Raw genomic sequence first — 10,330 nt, forward strand, 5'->3', positions numbered from 1 at the left:
AATAAAGAGGACTACTACACAGTGATTTTTTTTAAATCCAGTTTACCAGGAGGAGATAACAATTCTGAACTTATATGTATCTAATAATATAGCCTCAAGATATACAAAGCAAATATGTACGCATCTATGAGAAGAAACTGACAAAGCCACCATTACGGTGGGAAAGTTGAACACACTTCTCTCAGTAACTGACATATCAAGCATATAAGAAATAGGTACGGACAGAGAAGATGTGACTAGCACAGTTAACACACTTGATGTAATGAATATATAAACATTGCACCCAGCAACTAAAGAATAGAGTTTTTTACTGAAGTAAGTATAGTTGATTTACAATGTTTCAGGTGTACAGCAAAGTTATTAAGAATATATATATATATACTTTTTCAGATTCTTTCCCAAGAAGAGACTTTATTTTTATTTTTATTTTTTTGCGGTACTCGGGCCTCTCACTGTTGTGGCCTCTCCCGTTGCAGAGCACAGGCTCCGGACGCGCAGGCTCAGTAGTTGTGGCTCACGGGCCCAGCCGCTCCGCGGCATGTGAGATCTTCCTGGACCGGGGCACGAACCCGTGTCCCCTGCATCGGCAGGCGGACTCTCAACCAGTGCACCACCAGGGAAGCCCAAGAATAGACATTTTTAAACTAAACTTTTAACTGAATGAGAACATAAATAGAGAAGAGAACACAGATAAAAAATATATGACTCGACAGTCCTCGCGGAGAGTGGCCGCGGTTTCTTGCTTCAACAGTGCTTGGACGGAACCGGGCGCTCGTCCCCCGCTCCGGCCGGCCGCTCAGAGCCAGCCCTCGCCATCACCTCACGGCGCCCTCCGACCGCCCCAAGGTCCCCGCCGCTGTCGTTACAGCGCCGCGCAGCCACCGCCACCGTTTCACCTCAGGCGCCCGCCATGACGACCACGTCCGCCTCGCAGGTGCGCCAGAACTACCACCGGGACTCGGAGGCTGCCATCAATCACCAGATCAACCTGGAGCTCTACGCCTCCTACGTCTACCTGTCCGTGTCGTACTATTTTGACCGCGATGATGTGGCTTTGAAGAACTTTGCCAAATACTTTCTTCACCAATTCTTGTGAGGAGAGGGAACATGCTGAGAAACTGATGAAGCTGCAGAACCAACGGGGTGGCCGCATCTTCCTTCAGGATATCAAGAAACCAGACCGTGATGACTGGGAGAATGGGCTGAGGGCAAAGGAATGTGCGCTACACTTGGAAAAAAGTGTGACTCAGTCACTACTGGAACTGCACCAACTGGCCACAGAGAAAAATGACCTCCATTGGTGTGACTTCATTGAGACTCATCATCTGAATGAGCAGGTGAAATCCACTAAAGAAGTGGGTGACCACGTGACCAACTTGCGCACGATGGGGGCCCCCGAATCTGAAATGGCACGGTATCTCTTAGACAAGCACACCCTGGGAAATAGTGATAATGAGAGCCAAGCCTTGGGCTGGCTTCCCGTAGCCACAGGGGTGACTTCCCTGGTCACCAAGGCAGTGCATGCATGTTTGGGTTACCTTACCTTTTCTGTAAGTTGTACCAAAATATCTACAAGTCCTTTCCTTAGTACCATTCCTTCAAATAAAGTAATTTGGTACCCCCCCCCCCAAAAAATATATATATGACTCAACGATTTCTCACAAAGTGGACACACTGCAGATCCAGGACTTGGATTAAATCAGGAAATGGAAACTTACAGCACCCCAGAACCCCCTTTCTTGCTGCTCTGCCCCACCCCCAGTCACAATCCATGCTATATAGGTAACCATCATCCTGGCTTCTAACACCACAGATTAATTTTGTCCCTTTTTACTTTATATAAATGGAATCATATAGTAGTACTCTTTTGTATCTCTTTGGCTCAATATTATGTTTGTGAGATTTAAGCATGTAGAAATGTCTTCTTTGTTCTTCCACTATATGAATAAACCACAAGATGTTTATCTCTTGTTTCACTGGTGGACGTTTAGATAGTTTCCTCCTCACAGCTAATACAAATGATGCTGAGATGAACATTCTTGGACATGTCTTCTGATGATCATGTGTACACATTTCTGCTGAGTAGGCTGAGCTCAGGTTTAGTTATTATGCAGATACTGCCAAAACATTTTCCCAAATGGTTGTAGCCATTTGTATCCCCACCAGCAGCATATGAGTGTTCCAGATGTTCCCCCGTCATCCATGCTCAATATCACCCTACTATCTTCATCTTAGCCATTCTGATGGGCGTGAGAAGACCCATTCTTCTCCATCACATATGAAATATTTACAAAACTGACCAAATGGTAAGGTTCAACAAAATTCGAAAGACTGTTACCCTACAGACCAGGCTCTCTGACCACGTTACAATTAAGTTAGAAATCAATAGCAAAAATATAGCTGGATAAATTGAAAAAAAGATGCAGGCACCGGAAATAATCAGAACCAAATGCTAACACAAACTGACATCAATATATATATTTTAAAAAAAAGTAGAGCCTTGAATGTTTATATTAGAAAAGAAGAAAATCTCAAAATTGGGGAGCCAAGCATCCAAGTGTAGAGGTTGAAAAGTCTGGAAAGAGTAAGAAATTTCTGAAAAGTAGGGAAAATGTAAAATAGAAAGTATTATCAAAAGTTGATTCTTTGAAAAGACTAATTAAATAGACAAATCCCTTGCACGATTATTAGTCAAAGAAAATAAAAGGAGAAAGCACAAATAAACAATAATAAGAATGAAAAGAGGGACACGATTCCAGGTGGTTGCCAAGATTAAAAACATTCTAAGCGACTATAAACCAGTTTACGCCAATAAATTTGAAAACTTAAGTAATGAAGATAAAGTCCTCGACAAATACAACTTTACCAAAACCATCTCAGGGGCCAAAACCATCTCAGGAAGATAAAAGAACCTGACTAATCCTATTGCCTGCAAAGAATTTGAATGGTGGTTCTTCAAGCAGTTAAATGTAGAGTGACTGAACCCATAGAAAACCCAGTAATTCCATGCTCTAAAATGGTTAATATTATGTTATATGAATTTCAGCTCAGTTAAAACAGAAATCTCACCACAAAGAAAACACTGGGTCTAGATTGATTTAGAGGGAAATTTCATCAAACATTCAAAGAATATATAAGTTTAATCCTTCACAAATGATTCTATAGAAAAGAAAAAAATGGGGGTGGGGGGCGGATATTCCCCAACTCAAATTATGACCTTAGCACAAGCTTGATACCAAAATTGTACAAGAAAGGAAACTTCCAGTTCAACCTTACACGTGAGATGCAAAAAAATCCTAAAATAAATACTTAGCAAACAGAATCTGGTAATGAATAAAAAAGATAAAACATGATGACTAAATTGGGTTTATCTAGGCATGCAAGAGATTAGTAGATTAGAAAATCTACTAATTTAATTCACCACATTAACAGATCAAAGGACAAAAACCTTTAATGATCTCAACGGCTGTGGGAAAAGCATTTAATAAATTTCAACATCCATTCATGACACAAATTTAGCACGCAAAGAATGGAAGTGTATTTCCTTACCTAATAAAGAATATGATGACGGCAGGCAGAATAATGCTCCCACCCACCACCTCCCCTCCCCTAAAGATGTCCCTGTTCTAATCTCCAGAACCTATAGGTTACCATTAATGGCAAAAGAGACTCTGAAGATATGATTAAGGCTCAGGACCTCAAAATGGGAGATAATTTTGGGTCATCCCGGTGGGCCCAAACCAGTCATACAAATCCTTAAAAGTGGAGAAACTGCTGGCTGCAGTCAGCCAGAGAGGGCCATGTGACCACAGAAGAACAGTCAGGGAGATGTTGTGCTGCTGGCTTTGAGGATGGAGGACGGGGCCACGAGCCTAGGACTGCAGGGGGCCTCTAGAAGCTGGAAAAGGCAAAGAGATAGATTCTCCTCTAGCGTTTCCGGAAGGAAACACACACCGGCCCACACCTTGAGTTTAGCCCAGTGAGACCAGTGTCAGAGGTCTGACCTTCAGAACTGTAAGACAATATACTTGTGTTGTTAAACCACTAAAATTGTGGTAATTTGTGACAACAATAGAAACCTAATAACAACATAACAACAACAAAAGAACTCTACAGTAGGGCTTCCCTGGTGGCACAGTGGTTGAGAGTCTGCCTGCCGATGCAGGGGACACGGGTTCGTGCCCCGGTCCGGGAAGATTCCCACATGCCGCGGAGCGGCTGGGCCCGTGAGCCATGGCTGCTGAGCCTGCGCGTCCGGAGCCTGTGCTCCGCAACGGGAGAGGCCACAACAGTGAGAGGCCCATGTACCGCAAAAAAAAAAAAAAAAAAAAAAAAATTCAGTACCACTTAAGATGGCTATTGTTACCACCTGAATTTAGAATTTTACTAAATTCAGATCCTAACCAGGATAGAATGGCAAGATAAAGCCAAACATCTAAGGACTGGAAAGAGAGAAATAAATTGTCATTCTTTGCTGATGATGTGAATGTCTACATAAAAATTTCTGTATAATTTATAGCTAATTATTTATAGCTAGTTATATTAGAATAAGAGAGTTTAAAAGCCTGAGTACATGATCAATATATAAAAGTATCTGCATTTCTATATGCCAGCAACAATCTGAAAACATTATTTCAAAGGTATTTACATATCAGAAGAAAGAAAGACAGAAAGAAAGAAAGGAAAAAGAAGGAGGAAAAAGAAGAAGGGGGAGGGGGAAGGGAAGGGAGAAAGATTTAAAGAATCTAACAAAAGATGTGCAAGCTCTTGATAGAGAAATCAGAAAAGTTTATTAAAGGCAGATATTAAAGAAGACACAAAAGGGTAGAGAGTATACTCTGTTCTTAGTTAAGAAGGATCAACATCAGAAAGACGTCAACTTTCCCTAAATTGCTCTACAAATTCAATCAAAAATTGAAAAATCCAAAAATCCCAATGGTATGTTTTGTGAGATGTGATAAGCTGATTCTAACATTTATCTGGAAGAGCCAAGGCTACGAATTGCCAAGGGACTTCTGAAGAAGTTGGGAGAATTACCTCCACCAGGTAAAGAAATTAGCCTGTGTGGTACTGATGCAGACACAGACCAATAGATTGATGAAACAGAATAGAGCCCCTAAACAAAGATAAACGCTATGGAAATCTGAGTTAGGACAGAACTAGAATTGCAGATTAGTGGGGAAAAGATGGACCATTCACCAACTGGTGCTGGGACAACTAATTAACCATTTGGAACAAAGAGAAATCAGGTCCATACCTCACACATACACAAAGTTAATTCCTGATGGCTTAAAGGCTTACAGGTGGGATGCAAAACTGTAAAAAATTCAGTAGACAATACAAGTGGACATCTTTACAATCTTGAGATAGAAAAGAGTTTAGCACAAACTATAAAGACAAACATTGAGATTCTACTATATTAAAATTAAGAAGTTCTGTTTATCAGAGATGCCGTAAAGAATGAAAAGGCTACTCAGCCATAAATAAAAGAATGAAATAATGCCATTTGCAGCAACATGGATGGACGTAGAGATCATCACAGCAAGTGAAGTAAGTCAGAGAAAGACAAATATCATATGATTTCACTTATATGTGGAAACTAAAAAATGATACAAATGAATTTATTTATGAAACAGAAATAGACTCACAGGCATAGAAAACAATCTTATGGTTGCCAAAGGGGGAGTTTGAGATGAACAGATACAAACTACTATATATAAAATAGATTGACAATAAGGACCTACTATATAGCGCAGGGAACTATATTCAATATCTTGTAATAACCTATAAAGGAAAAGAATCTGATATATATAACTGAATCACTTTGCTGTATGCCTGAAGCTAACAGAACATTGTAAACCAACTATACTTCATTAAAAAAAAAAAATCTTAAAAAAAAACAAGTGAAAAGGCAAGCCATAATCCAGAAGATATTTGCAAAACAAATAAATAACAGGGTTTTTTTTTCTTCTTTATTTAAACTAAAATCAAAAGCAGTTCACTTGGGCTTCCCTGGTGGCGCAGTGGTTGAGAGTCCGCCTGCCGATGCAGGGGACACAGGTTCGTGCCCCGGCCCAGGAGGATCCCGCATGCCGCGGAGCAGCTGGGCCCGTGAGCCATGGCCGCTGAGCCTGCGCGTCCGGAGCCTGTGCTCCGCAACGGGAGAGGCCACAACAGTGAGAGGCCCACGTACCGCAAAAGAAAAAAAAAAAAGCAGTTCACTCATTTCTCCCAATTTCTTCTCAAATAAATGATAGTGATTAATATTCAGAATGTATAAAAAATTCCTACAAATCAAAAAGATGAAAACCCAACAGGAAAATGAGCAAAAGAGAGTCATTACACAGAAGAAACCATAAGAAAAATGCTTCCTGAGTTACCAGGAAAATGCAAATTAAAGCCTCAAGGAGATACCATTTCACACCTACCAAATTGGCAATAACTTAAGAGTTGGACAATAGCTAATGGCGACAGGATATGAAGCAACAGTCGTTCTCATTCACCGCTCGTGGAGAATAAATTCCCAGAACTGTTGGGAAGTGGCTTAGCGCGTCCTAGCGCAAGACTTCTTAACCTGGGGCACGTGGTTAGAGTTCAGGGGGCGTCTGTGTGCTCAAATGGGAAGAAAAAGTATGTCTGTGTTGTCACTCATCTCTAACTGAAACTTGCTATTTCCTTCCATTAGGAACCAAACCTTTGTGTTACTAGTACTGCACCTGTGACGTGTACCAACGAAGAGGATACAGATTTTGTGTATCACGTTGAATTTGTTGCAGATATCTCAAAATACCGGTTATGCTCACCAGAACTTCGAAATTATGGTCGTTGTTAGACCAATGGCTAAATAGGACCATTTAATGGGAAGAGGACATGTATTGCTTTATCACAAGTTTGTATTTTTAACATTTTGAAAACTATATTCCAATACGATTGGTTTCCCTTGTAATCCAATGTATTTTATGTATTTTAAAATGTTATTCTAAGAAGCCATCCAAGACTTCACTACTGTACCAAAGGGGTCCATGAAACAAAAAAGCAAATACTAAAATAAGTGGTCCTTAACAAAATGTCTACCATGGAGAAACTCTTGCCCATATGCATCAGGAGATACGAGCAAAACCCTGGGAGACTGGAAAGGGCCCAAACGCTCATTAGCAATACAATGGATAAATTGTAGAATGCAGTATAATTACATTTTTTAAAAAGTGCTTGAAGACTCGGGTGGCACTGAGCTAGACGTCTCACGGGCTAATGACATAGTATTATCCACAATCCAGAGGCAGTTTACTCTGTCGTAAGTAGGCTGAGCGGCCCGTCATTCTTGGATGATGGAAGGAGAAGCATAACCAAGTATTAAAAAAGAGGGTGAGTTCATTCTTGCTCGCAAACTTGTCCATTATTCTTGCATTGATTCGCTGCTTAAGGCAAACCAAGGGGATGGTCTAAGGCTCTAAGGCATGACTATCAGTTTCGGCATCATCATCCTTTACCTGCCTCTCACCTGGCAAGTTATCCCTAACAAGATTGCCACCTTATCTCCCTACATCCCCAGGGCTAGTCATTCAGCAAGGCTAATGGAGAGACTGCTTTTTGTGTAACTGACCACACATCACGTTGGGGGCCTGAGGCTCAAGGCAGGTGGGCCCCAAGACCTCCCCACAACTGGCCGGAGTGGGGTAGGGGCTGGAGGGACAAGCCCTCAGGACGCAGGAATTCAGGACTGACACCGGTTACATTCCATGTGTCTTTTAAAACAAAGCACAACTCGCTCTTCAGTAAACTCTGTGAAATATTATTCTCCCCTTGAACAAAGAAACCTTTACGGCATACTCACTTTTGCCTGGCTTTTAAGAAAACCTCTCAAGCAAAGCCGTGACATCGACCGAGGCCCAGCGTCCCGATCCCGGGCGGGATTCCGTCACCGCCAACCCAAGGTCTGTGTCTGCATATGGCTCCTCTGTTACCCACAACTTTTTTCTTTTTTAAGACAATGGACTTTCCACTCTAATGTTATTTTTAATCCAAGGAAAAATCTCCAAGAGCAGGATGAATTCAAAAACAAAACAACAAAAAATAAACTTTTTTAAAGAGAAAACCCGAGAATGTGATCACACGCAGAACTGAAAAAGCAAAATAAAGCAGCTGAGTTGTGAGGCCCGGAGCGGGGATCGCATCTGATCTGACGATGGATAGCAGCTGGCCCAGGACTTGGGGAACCTGAAACAGCCCCTGCGGGCTGCAGGAAGCAAAGATGGTGATGCTGATGGCGATGGTGATAATGATGGTGATGGCAATCCTGCCGCAGCGCCTGGCCTCAAGAGAGCCCTGGCCCTCTGGCCCTGGGTGCCTTGAGGCTGGAGCTGGGGTCTGGGGGGAGGGGCTAGCTCCAGGATCCCACGCTAGGAGCCAGCAGGGTGTGTCCAGTCCAGATACTCCTCAGCCCCTTCCTGTGCACCTCACTGACTCTGACCTCACACGCGAGGGGAGACGCTGTGGCAGGTATGTCAGTGGCCCTGACCCCCTGCTGCTCCTCGGGCACCCAGGTCCCCTGACCAAGGGCAAAGGCAGGGAGTTTTTTTTTTTTTTTTTTAAAAAAGCAAAACTATGAGATGATTGCTCAGGAAAATTGAATGTTCTCCTCATTCCTTAGGGAAGCAACAGCCTAGAGTACAGAACACACAACCAGACTCTAAGATGACAGAGTCGGCTACACTAAAACCATACTTTACATCTAATGTTTCACAGTTTAAGAAATGTACTTCCCCCCTTCATGGCTGCCTCTGCTCTTCGGACAACCCTACAGCACAGGACCGAGAGACGACAATTTTCTCTTCTTTTTACAACAGATGCCAATGGCCACTTTGTCAGGACGTTGGGAGAATTGAGTTGCATGATGTAGCCAGCACGTAGATCTCCGCATGCTGGCAGAGAAAAGGTTCTCTAAGATAACAATCAGTGAAAAAGCAAGGGGAGAACAGTGACATATGTAATGACTCTGTATGCATCCAGTGTGAAAGGTTAGCCACCCAGCTGGATGCTTGGTCCGCCCTGGACCCTCCCTGTTGTACTACTTAGGCCCTGGGAAACAGCCGCCCTAAGCCCCTCCTTCATTTATTCATCAGGCTTTCACCAGATACCAGTCCCAATCACTAACTCTTTGGAAGAGCAGTTTGGCCGTCCCTTCCCTGGGGCAACAGTGACCCCCTGGCCAGCCGAGCCTGGCCACCTCTGCCCAGTGCCGGAAAGCCACTGCCCTGAGCTGCTCACCCGGGCTGGGCTCCGGGTAAGAGATTTGACTTCCAGACCCCATCTCCTCCCTAACTCTGCAAGCGGCCTTGGGCAGACACCAGAGCTCCAGAAGCCACAGCTACTGTCGCAAAGGTGAGAGTGGAGGAAATGATGCCCAACGTGGGGTGACCCCTGGCTGAGGAGGCCCGTCTAGCTGGATGGGCCACACACTTAAAACTCCAAGTCCAGGTCACTTTGAAATGTAGCCAGCCGCCCCCCTCCTTCAGTTCCCAAGTTCTCTTGGTCAGCACCACTGTCCCGCACCCCCTGCCCCCCTACTTCCTAGAAGGAAGAGAGCAGGTGTGTTTAGCATAGGAAAGAAGCCGGCAGATTGACAGGGTGGAGGCTTTTAGATGCTATCGATCCGCCTGAAGCCAGTAATTCTTGACCTGGCCAGAAAAGGTCTAAGGTTTAGATAAAGCAGGTCCTGGAGCCCCTGCCCCAAACACTGTCGGGGGGGTGGTGGTGGTGGTGGTGGAAATCTTCGCTATATCGCCTGGAGTCTGATAAACTGAGTCTCTTAAAAATGCTCTTTCCTTTTTGTCCATCTGGAATCACCTTTCCCTGCCGCCCCAAAGGCACAAAAATTCAAAGAGCTAATCTCTTAAATAGTTCCCTGCCTGCAGATCACTCAAATTCCAGGGAGCTTAATCAGAGGTAGGGGCTGCTGGTAAGATACGCCGTGACTTGCGAGAGTCTTTTTTTTAAAACCAAATAATTAGTCTGTCTCTCTTTCTTTTTCTTTTTTGGCCGCGCAGCATGCGGGATCTCAGTTCCCCGACCAGGGATCGAAACTGCACCCCCTGCAGTGGAAGCGCAGGGTCCTAACCGCCAGGGAAGTCACGCAGGAATTTTTACTGTTCACTCTTAACAATGAATTACTTAAACGTCAGTAAACTGGGACTTTCAAAGTAACAGGTTTTGAGTTTTTCTTTCTTTATTGAAAGTGTATTTTATAGACCTCTTGAATTCATCAATCTGCACTCCAAATTCACCCCTCCTACCCCACGGGCTCCTTCTCCAGCTCAGGACACAATCTCCA

At 43.5% G+C, this 10,330-nt stretch overlaps 1 pseudogene; it reads left to right on the top strand.

The window, feature by feature from the left end:
- Positions 1 to 830: 830 nt before the first annotated feature.
- Positions 831 to 1,591, top strand: LOC113622443 (ferritin heavy chain pseudogene; annotated as a pseudogene).
- Positions 1,592 to 10,330: the final 8,739 nt, after the last annotated feature.

This window comes from Aethalodelphis obliquidens, unplaced genomic scaffold, assembly GCF_003676395.1.
Source record: "Aethalodelphis obliquidens isolate GAN/ISIS:26980383/991018 unplaced genomic scaffold, ASM367639v1 scaffold9, whole genome shotgun sequence".
Lineage (NCBI taxonomy): Eukaryota > Metazoa > Chordata > Mammalia > Artiodactyla > Delphinidae > Aethalodelphis > Aethalodelphis obliquidens.